We start from the raw sequence: 9,559 nt of genomic DNA, 5'->3' as shown, positions 1-9,559 counted from the left end.
GCCTCACTTTCCTAAAGAATGTCCCCTGTCTGTCCCGCTTGCGTCATTTTGCCCTACTTTTTGCACTTGGTGTCTCCTCCAAGAGGGGAGCGATGTTCGTGGGATCAGCGTAGAGCTTTGCTGTGAGTCAGAGTCAACTGGAGACTTAATTCAAAACATAAGGAACTGGGGAGGAAAACAAAAAAAAAAAAAAAGAAGGAAAACTAATGGTGGTTGTTATATTGTAATATTTTGCCTTAGGGCTCCAAACAGGCCATGTTTATGCCAGTCTCCATCTCAAAAGGAAATCTTTGTTGACTAAAGAGGCAGATTTTTACTGAAGTGTGAAAGCACGCATCTCTCCCCAGCCCAGGGTGCTTTTTTTCCCCTTTTTAAGCTGTTTCTGCAGCGGGGCCTGTGAATGAGTTGTCGCTGCTGCGTTTTTTGGCTTCTGTTTGCAGGACCCATTTGTGAACCCTTTCGTTGGAATGGAATAACCAGTTCTCTGCTGCCAGTCGGGGCTCTCTCACCCCTCTCTCTTATTTAGGAAGCAGTTTTTAATTGCCCAGTTCCTAAAGTTACATGAAGGCACCTTTATCGGTGACTTAGATCCTGCAGGAACGCTGCAGCCCTGGCCTAGTAATCGCTGATATATCAAGAGCACCCTCTTTCCCAGGGTTCGTTAAGGCGTTTAGTTTTTTTACTAATTGACTGTATAAAATTGCCCCTGGAAGACAGGGCGCTTGTATAACGTGAAAGCACATTGAAATAACCTCCAAAGTTGCTTTGAGGTAAAAACGTATCCCAGGAGAAACATCCGTGTTTAAAATTATTAACCTTGTTTCTAAATCCTTCCTCAGGAGGTTTTTCTTCTTTCCCTTCTCGCTTTCTGTGATGGCAGAACGAGGTGAACTTCACCCGTCTGGTAGGAAAGGGGGAAAAGGTCCCCTCCCTGGGGAGTGCTTTAGTGCTAGCTTGGAAGAAATGCCGGTTTGCCATTATTTTTTGTGTGTGCGCGTGGTGTTTTTAGCGATGCGAAGTCAACAACCCGTTGGTGTTCAGTATTTGTGTTACTGGAACAGCTCCTGAGTTGCTGGTGCCGCCTATGAAAATAGGCTTTAACTTTACGCCGTTCAGCTGCTTGTCATAATATTTAAAAGCAAATGCCTGCGTGCTTTTATAATAGCACTTTAAGAATGATAAACCTCAGCGTCCCATCTGTGTTTCGCTCTGGTATTTACAGTGTAATGAATTCTCCCTTGCTGCTTCAGCTGGATACTCTTTCACCTCCTCTTCCTGTTTCAAGCAGTTGTTAAGTTGGTGTCCATTTTAAAATTCCTCCAATTTTTAGGAGGTTGCCAGTGACATAAAAGAACTTCTTGTGTAGCTTATTTGCCTGGCAGAGGCATTGAGCTAATCTAATTATGTTAAACCTAAGCATCCCTGCAGTAAAGAAGTGTATTGTCCCTGGTTTCATCTGTTTGTAACAGCTGGAGGCATTTGCTAAAACTGGAAGAATAATTTTTTTTTTTTTTAGGAACAAAATTTTTCTACAAGCAAATATTTTTTTGCTGCAAACATACGGGGGTTTTTTGTTGCTATTCTTTAATCTTTCCTCTAAAAGGAGGAAAAGGTGATTTTGCGGATGGAAGTAAGTTGGAAAGTCCAGAAACATCTCTAGTGTATCTCCTAGCAAAAGCAGGCTGTTGCTATAGCACATTTTTGTTCCATTAGTGTTTGTACATTTTTAAATTTAATTTTCCAAACAGCTTCAGGAAACTGGCATCCCGTAAGTAAAATTTTTAAAAATAGCTCTGTTACTGCCGAAATAAGTCCTGTTATTTCCATGGGCCGCTGTCCTGAGTGTATTCCTGGCTCTCTGAAACCTTGGAAGTGTTTAACGAGATAACTGCAAGGCGGAGTTGTAACCCCAAATATTTACTGAGGAATTAGTTTGTCCCGTTTCTTTCAAGAGTGAACTCTTGCAAACGGAATGCTGCTGTCTGCAAGGTTTATTTTAAACTTTTTCCTCTTTTGCTCGGAGGAAAACCAAAGCCTGGGTAGGAATGTGTGGTTGTGCGGTACCCGTCCTTCTGAACGCCCAGCCTGCACAGAGACCGCTCCGCCTGCGGGATGGCCGGGGAGGGAAATACGGTGCCGGCGTCCTGTGCTGCTCCGGTCTGGCCTCATCCACCTCTGCTCCTTTTCCTTCCGTCAATGAGTGTTTAAGGCATTAGAGGAGGGCCACGAGGATGCTCCGAGGGCTGGAGCACCTCTCCTACGAAGACAGGCTGAGAGAGTTGGGGTTGTTCAGCCTGGAGAAGGCTCTGGGGAGACCTTCCAGACCCTTCCAGTCCCTGAAGGGGGCTACAGGAAAGCTGGGGAGGGACTCTGGAGCAGGGAGGGGAGCTATGGGATGAGGGGCAATGGTTTAAACTAGAGCAGGGCAGGTTTAGGTCAGACATTAGGAAGAAGTTCTTTACACGGAGGGTGGGGAGACACTGGCCCAGGTTGCCCAGAGAGGGGGTGGAGGCCCCATCCCTGGAGACATTCAAGGCCAGGCTGGATGAGGCTCTGAGCGACCTGGTCTAGTTCAAGCTGTCCCTGCTCACTGCAGGGGGTTGGACCAGATGGCCTTTAGAGGTCCCTTCCGACCCACCGCATTCTGTGATTTCACACTAAAACTTGTGTTATGAATTATTCTTTTTTTACAGGGCTGGGTGGTCTGGAGTTGCACCTTCCCCCAGGTGAAGCAGTTCACTCCTAGATGCCTTTGTGTGTGGTGCCGGGGTGCTGGGCACCCTTTGTGTGCGGAGCCGGGGTGCTGGGCTGCTGTCTATCCCCCAACAATGCTTCTCACGGCTCTGCTCGCACACCCCGAGGGAGCCAAGCTTCACAGGAGCAGCTGCTGGCCAGGCTTTGCCTTTGGAGGGACTTTGAAGTGACAAGTGTAATAGCACGGGTCCTGTCAAATGGTTTCTGTGGCTTTCCAGCTTGAAGCGTGGATCCCTTGAGGTGTGAAGTGCTGCAGGACACAGGGAAGGCCCTTTTCGCTTGCCTCTCCTCCAAGCCTTCCCTTTTTAGGACTTAAAAAATGTTCCAGAGCGAGTTGCCAGAACAGACTTCCTAGCAACTTCACAATTAGTGATTTGCTTCCAAAAGCAAATGTGCGCTGGCTGCGGCAGCTGTTACTTAGCAGAAATCCTGGGCTATGTGCTGGAAAATGGCAGGAGTTGTGTGGACAAGGGAAAAACAATCTGCTCATCCCTTGGAGGAGTTAATGGGGAAAAGTTAAACTTTTCAAGCCCTCTCTCTTTCCCGTGGATATTTTGCGTTGGTTGTCCAGATGCAATTGTTTGATAATGAAGTACTATTTATAGGTGTATATTTTTAGAGACATGACGAAGTCTACCACTGGACCAAGACCTTTTGCCTATTATTAGAGTACTAAGTAGCAGAATTAAACCCGCTGTTGGTTATCCCATTAAGGTTATTTAATTTCGAGTGCGATCTGAGCGACTTCACCTTCAGCCGTGCATTTCTCTCCCTTTAACTTCACTAACTGGGGCACTGGGGGAACCTGAACCTCTGGCATGGGTCTGTGCCCTGCTTGCCCCGCAGTGAGCCGATGCACCGTGCTGCGCAGCAGGTCGTTACCACGGCGGGTCGTTACCTCATGTAATTGCAGCCCTGCTCTGAATCACGGTCTCGTGCTGGTGCATGGTGGCGTGGGCTCATTATCTGTGGGTCAGCAGTACCTGCCAGTAATGCTTTAATTTAGCCCTGTGGTACGGCATGTAACAGTTCCCATGTTCCTTGATTAGGGGATCCATCAGGCATCCTAAAAGGAGCTTTTGCTATTTGACAGCGTCATTTTCCATGAGCTGTTCTGCGTTACCTAACGGCGCTGGACGAGGCCGCCTTGGGAAGCCAGAGCTTCATACCCATCTTGCGCTGGGCTGTGTCACCCGGCTGTTACGGAGCAGGGCTCCCATCTGGAACGGGAATGCCAAGGCTGGTCTGTATGAAGACTGTGCTGCCTGGCTGTGTTTCATCTAGAATGCTCGAAATCTTTCAGCTCTGATGGCAAAATGAGCAGACTGCGGGCTGGAGTTAGTCTTTGGAGCCTGTGCAATGTGTTTTTTTTCTAGTTCTCACTTTAAAACCCCAAGTCAGATTGTCGAGACCATTGGGCGTCGACCTTCCTCTGCAAAGGTGATGGGCTCGGTGTCTCGTTCGCCGTATAAATGCAGCGTCTTTGACTTTTACGCTTTGCTGCGTATTCCAGCTTTCTTTAAAAATCCTAAGGACTAGTGACGCGACCAGGAGCCGCACACTACAGAAGCATGAGGTTTTGAATCCTGTATTCGTAAATTCTCTCTGGTCTTTTCATAGAACTTTTTATTAATCGCAGTCGGAATAGTTGATGGCATCGGCCGCCTGCCCGCTCTGCGATCTGCCGGATCTTGGAGAGTCCGAGGGAAGCAAAGCAAGTTCCTCCTGCCGGTGAGCTGGATGATCCCGGTGGAAAGGCTCTTTGCAGAGACGGCCTCCCACGGAGTTCCTGGCACCGCGGGTTTTCTGGTGGGCTGGAATGGATGATCTGGCTTCCTTCGAGCCTTGCCCTGACTTTGAGGGAACGTTGGCAGCTGCAGGCTCCGGCCCCGGGAGATGCTTTGCATTACCAACTGTTGCTGCTTCCAGTTAGTTCGGGAAGGAATTCCCCTCCTTGCTGCCCACACCCACTTCAAGGTATCTCTTAAAGTGCTGGTACTTTCATTGCTGGCCGCTTGCATGTTCGCAGAGCGGGATTGAGCAAGGGCTTCTGGCCCACACCATAAATGGGACATAGGTCAAGAAGAGCCAAATACAAAGGTTTTTTTCCAAACCTGTGTGTGTGACACATTCCCATGACAAGTAGCTGTTTCTAACGAGAATGGTAGTGCCGCTCTGAGCCTTGCACGCTGACTTTTAGGTTCTTTGCTCAGGCTTTGTTGCTGACAAGTGCTGGTGTGCAGTATCCGCCTGGAGGAAATTACAGGCTGTTTATCAGCCGTGTAGGAAACAGTACAAGTGGGAGATAGGGCAGTGTCTGCCGGGAGCCTGGCTGTCCCTGCCCGGAGAGGTATGTGCTAAGTAGTGAATGCTGTACTTAACGTACCGGGAGCTGGCTGATTTACTGGAGACCTTTCCCCAGCTGGGAAGCGCCGGCCGGTGTCGCCTGATGACTGGCAGCAGGAGCGTGTCCAGCTAGTTTACCTCCTTGTTTTCGATGTCAGCAGAGAGGAGTGTGTGCGGTCACGCTTCGCTCGGCGAGCCCGGTCACGCTGCTGGATATCATGTTCTTTACCTTTGCACTGGGAGAAGCGTGGAAGGAAGGAGGGGGTTGAGTTTATTGCAGCACACTGAGGTCAGGCTTGTTTTCCCTCTCTGAGCAAGAACAGACCAGCCCCTGGAGTCGGATCCTGCAAGCCCGTAAACAAAAGGCTGGTTTCTGCGGAAAGCCAAAGATGGTATTGTGTTCATCTGGAAAGTCCTTGGGTTGGTTGTTTTTTTTTTTGTTGGTTTTTTTTTTTGTTTTTTTCCCCCTGCTGCAAACTGTTCCTTGTGTATTAACTTCCAGTTCAAAAGGCTGTGCAGGAGAAATGCTGCTGCTGCTGTTGTTCATCGGGCACAGTCTGGGGGCTCCGCAGGGCTGGCGCTGATGGGGAACTGGAGAAGGGGGATACTGGAGGAGCTGGGGCAAGAGGCTGCTCTCACCGAGCTGGACTCCAGCCCGACAGGTAGCTTTCTAGCAAAGGGCCCACCTACTGGCACATCTCCTGCCTGATTTGCCTTGTAGAGGCCATAAAGCAGTACTGCAGAGCCGGGCTGGCTGGGAAGGCGAGATGTTAAGTGTCCTACTCAAAACCGTAGGTGTGTGGCAAGGAAGGTGACGCTCCTGGTGGCATTATCCCCCCTGGTGGCATTATCCCCCTGCTGCTGCGTGGGAGCTGCTCGGGGACTGCCCTCACCTGCGCAGGCTGCTGCTGGGCTTCTGGAGTAGTCTTCAAATAGTAGTGCCTGCAGAAAGCCTAAACAGCTCTTTAAGATGGTGACTGATTTAAAAAAAAAAAAAAATATTGACAGTCCAGAAGTCCCTGTGTTGATTTTTAAAACCAAAGGGAAGAAAAAGACATTGACAAAGTTCAAGGAAGGACAATACAAATAAAACTAAAGAATGTGTGCGTTGTCATTTCAGTTTTTCGCTTCAGTTACAGCTTCAAGACTTCGTTTAGTCACAAGGTGGGATTGATTTTGGGTGGCTTCTCTGTGAGTGAGGCGTCGAGCGCTCTCCTGCAGCTTGGAGGTGGTGGCTGAGCCCTGTAGCAGCTTGGCATTTGTCAGCTCTTACAGAGCACCAGAGGCACTTAAACAACTGCACATACTTCACGGGGCCAAGCGACTGGCTATTTAAATCTGCTTGCAATTTAGGAGCCGTAATTATTTTTTTCATGCTATGAAATCACATATAGCTGGAAGAGTTGGGAGGCAATGGAGTAGGGATTGCAGCCGAAGGCTGGCTCACTGCAGCCTCTGATTTATGGGGGCAAGTTCATCTTTTTCAGCAATTAGCAGGATATTGGGAATGTAATCCTCATTCCTTTCCCGCGTTCCTGGTGGCCTTTCTTACCCCCAGGACCTTTCGGGTGCTGCTGCGCTTGTTTTCCATCTCCGCAGTCCCGTGCGTGCTCCTTGCCTGTCCCCCCATGCTGTATTTTGGGAGGATTTTGCCACTGGGTCGACAAAATCCCCTGAATTTCTGTCCCTTTGAGTTTATTACTGAATTCAGAAGGGGGATCGGGGGGGGGGGGGGCCCACGCAGCGTTGTCAGGAATGATCGCAATGAGCGAGGCCCCGGCTTTGGCATTTGCTGTTTGGGGCCAGGAGGAAGGCTTGGGCTCCTCTGCCTGCCCTCTTCATATGGAGGAGGTATTTAATATGGTATTTATGAGAATTGCTATTCTCAAAAAAAAAAAAAAAAAAAAAAAAAAATTAAAATATTGGGTTTTTTTTTTTTTAAATGATTGTTTTGGCGAGAGGGCTCTTCCTCACCCTTTGATTTACTGAAATCTGAGGAAGACGGAGGTGAAAGGGGCAAAGGCAAGCCACGGTCTAAAACCCAGTGGAGAGTAAATGACGTAGGTTTTACTCCTTAAAAAAAAAAAAAAAATTAAAAAAAATTGTTTGTGTTCAGACAGTAAGTGGAGAAAACAAGCAGGGTTGGATTTCAGCTCTGATGGATTCTTGGAATGGATCCCTCCTTCTGGCTCGCGAGAGCTGACTGAGCCGCGTGTGGGGACTGGGCTGACGGAGGAGGGTTGAGCAATGCTGTACTGGGAACCGTCCTGGGAGCCCGGAACGTGCTACGGCCGGAGCATCCCGACATGTGAGAAAGCTCAACACGACTTGGTTTTTCTCAGGGTGTTTTTAAGGCTTTCTTAAGACCAGCTCATTCCTAGACCATTTTTTTTTGGTGTTTGTTTCTTGAAGCCTGAGCTTGCCAGTATGTCTGCGTGTAGCCAGACTCTGCCGGCTTCTTTGCTAAAACACTGCTATACAGCATTTCCCCCAAAAAACACCTCTTCCTCTCCCACCATGGGGGACCTAGGTTCAACATCTGTTGACTGTAGTCCAGAAGTTAGACTGTGGTGAAATCTAGAGCAGAATATTTACGTGAACTCTCACTTGAAGCTTTAGTTCTCTCCCGTTTCCGATGCCACACGTGCAGATTCAGCGTCTGAAATACGCCGTGTGACCGCCAGGTCACGCGAGTTTTATAAACGCGAAAGAGAATGGGTTCCCCGTCAATGTTGGTGAATGCAACAAAATAAAGACGTGCTTGGAATCACCGTAAAATTCAAACAAATCAATGTTAATCTCAAAATGTGTCTGGGACACTTGAATTCTTTGGAAAATTGGTATCAGCAAAACAACTGCTGTGAAGGCAATGTCTTCCTTATTATTCCTAATTATTAAAGTACATATTGCGATGATAAAATTGCGGTCAATGGAGTAAAATATATTATTCTAAATTATAACTTCATTATTGATGCACCATCTGTTTAGTACATCAGTGATGGATCTCCTGAATTCCCTTTTCCTTTCCAGAAGGACTCAGAACTGGGATCCCCGGCAGCGAGCGCACCCTACGAGACAGAAGACCAAACTGCTCCACTGCAGTAAGAAGGTGAGCAAGAAGAACTCCATACTCATGAAACTTGCCGTATTGTTTCATTGTTAATTTATTTTCCATTGATGGTTAAGTTTTACCTGCTGCGGTGGGGAAATGCGGCAGCGGATGCCACCGCGGTGGTGTTTGCCCGGCTGCGGTGGCTGTTCCGAGCTGCTCCTCTGATTTGACTCTTGGTGCCGGTCCAAGACAAAGGCTGGCGATTACTCGCTGCCCACGTGGAGCGACATTCTGCTCGTTATGTAACAGTAATCCACCTCCTTAATTAGGGAAGAAGATCTCTGGATTCCAAAGAAGACATGTCCCTCTTAGTCAGAAGGCGTGAGGGCTGTGTGGGAGCCTTTGTTCGTGTTGGGAGCCAGGGGAAGCCGCAGCTTTAGCTGCTCGAGCTGGATGATGGAGTTCAGTTTCCTTTTTTATCCAGCCTTTGCTGGAACGTGTATGTACGTGTTCACCAGGAGCACGCGAAGAGGAGGGTACAGCAAATGATGGCTTTTCCATTCTGTATAACAGCGGGTTTGCTCTGTGCTGGAATATTAGGTGCTGCAAAGGCCCGGTCTTCTCCCTGCCCTCTAAGCAGGATGGTCAAGGTAGAGGCAGGAGATTCGGTGGGTGATTTAAGGTGCGTCCCTCACTTGTCCTGGGCCGTTCTCACCCATCTTTGCCTTTGCGTTGATCCCACTGAAGCTGTTACTTTCTGGAAGTATGTGACAAAGCAAAACCGTAATGATTTCTGTCCGTTCTGCTGAGGACAGCTCTTGCAAATCACCTTGTATTCCATTAAAATTATTAAATCATCGGTTCCAATCTTCCCTATACAAACAATCAACACTAAAACATTGTCTGGTAGTGCTGACTAACAAATCCTGGTATTAGTAATCTCCAGTTCATGAAGCAGCGTGGTGATTAAAGCCTCATGAGTTTTCTACAGAAGAAATAAGTTAAATATCAGTTGTGTTGTTTTAAATTACCCTAGATCTCAGAGCACAGAATAAATCAGTAGCGTTGTTCTACAAGCTTTACACCACTTTGTCCGTTGTGTTGATGTTTTCCCTGTGTGCCCCCAAATATGATATTTGAATTTGATTTAATCCGGAATGATGCCTGTAGCTGTAGTTCACCACCTACTAAACCTCACCGGCCTCCCCGCGTAAAGGAGATGGGCCATGTTGGACAGGTAAACTTCGGTGTGCTTGGAGGATGTGACGGGTTTGGTCTCCTCCGACTTCTAGCATTCCACCAGCGTGTTTCCACTGCTTCCTTTTCCAAAATAGTTTCTGCGGTTTTTTGCACAACCTTGTCTTCACCTATCTTTTTCTTCCGCAATCTCACATGTCGTCTGCCGTG

At 48.0% G+C, this 9,559-nt stretch overlaps 1 protein-coding gene across 5 annotated transcripts in view; it reads left to right on the top strand.

The window, feature by feature from the left end:
• Positions 1 to 9,559, top strand: part of GNG7 (G protein subunit gamma 7) — an 81,133-nt gene that overhangs the window by 16,465 nt on the left and 55,109 nt on the right. For 4 of the 5 annotated variants that reach the window (XM_063357978.1, XM_063357979.1, XM_063357982.1 and 1 more), the window contains one exon: positions 8,131 to 8,209. The gene's annotated coding sequence lies outside the window, so the exon portion shown is untranslated. The remainder of the gene's footprint in view (positions 1 to 8,130; positions 8,210 to 9,559) is intronic. The other variant, XM_063357980.1, reaches the window with a different exon arrangement.

Source organism: Chroicocephalus ridibundus, chromosome 22 (genome assembly GCF_963924245.1).
Source record: "Chroicocephalus ridibundus chromosome 22, bChrRid1.1, whole genome shotgun sequence".
Taxonomy (NCBI): Eukaryota; Metazoa; Chordata; class Aves; order Charadriiformes; family Laridae; genus Chroicocephalus; species Chroicocephalus ridibundus.
Note: the sequence above shows the minus strand (reverse complement) of the source record. Positions and strands in the feature narration are given on the sequence as shown.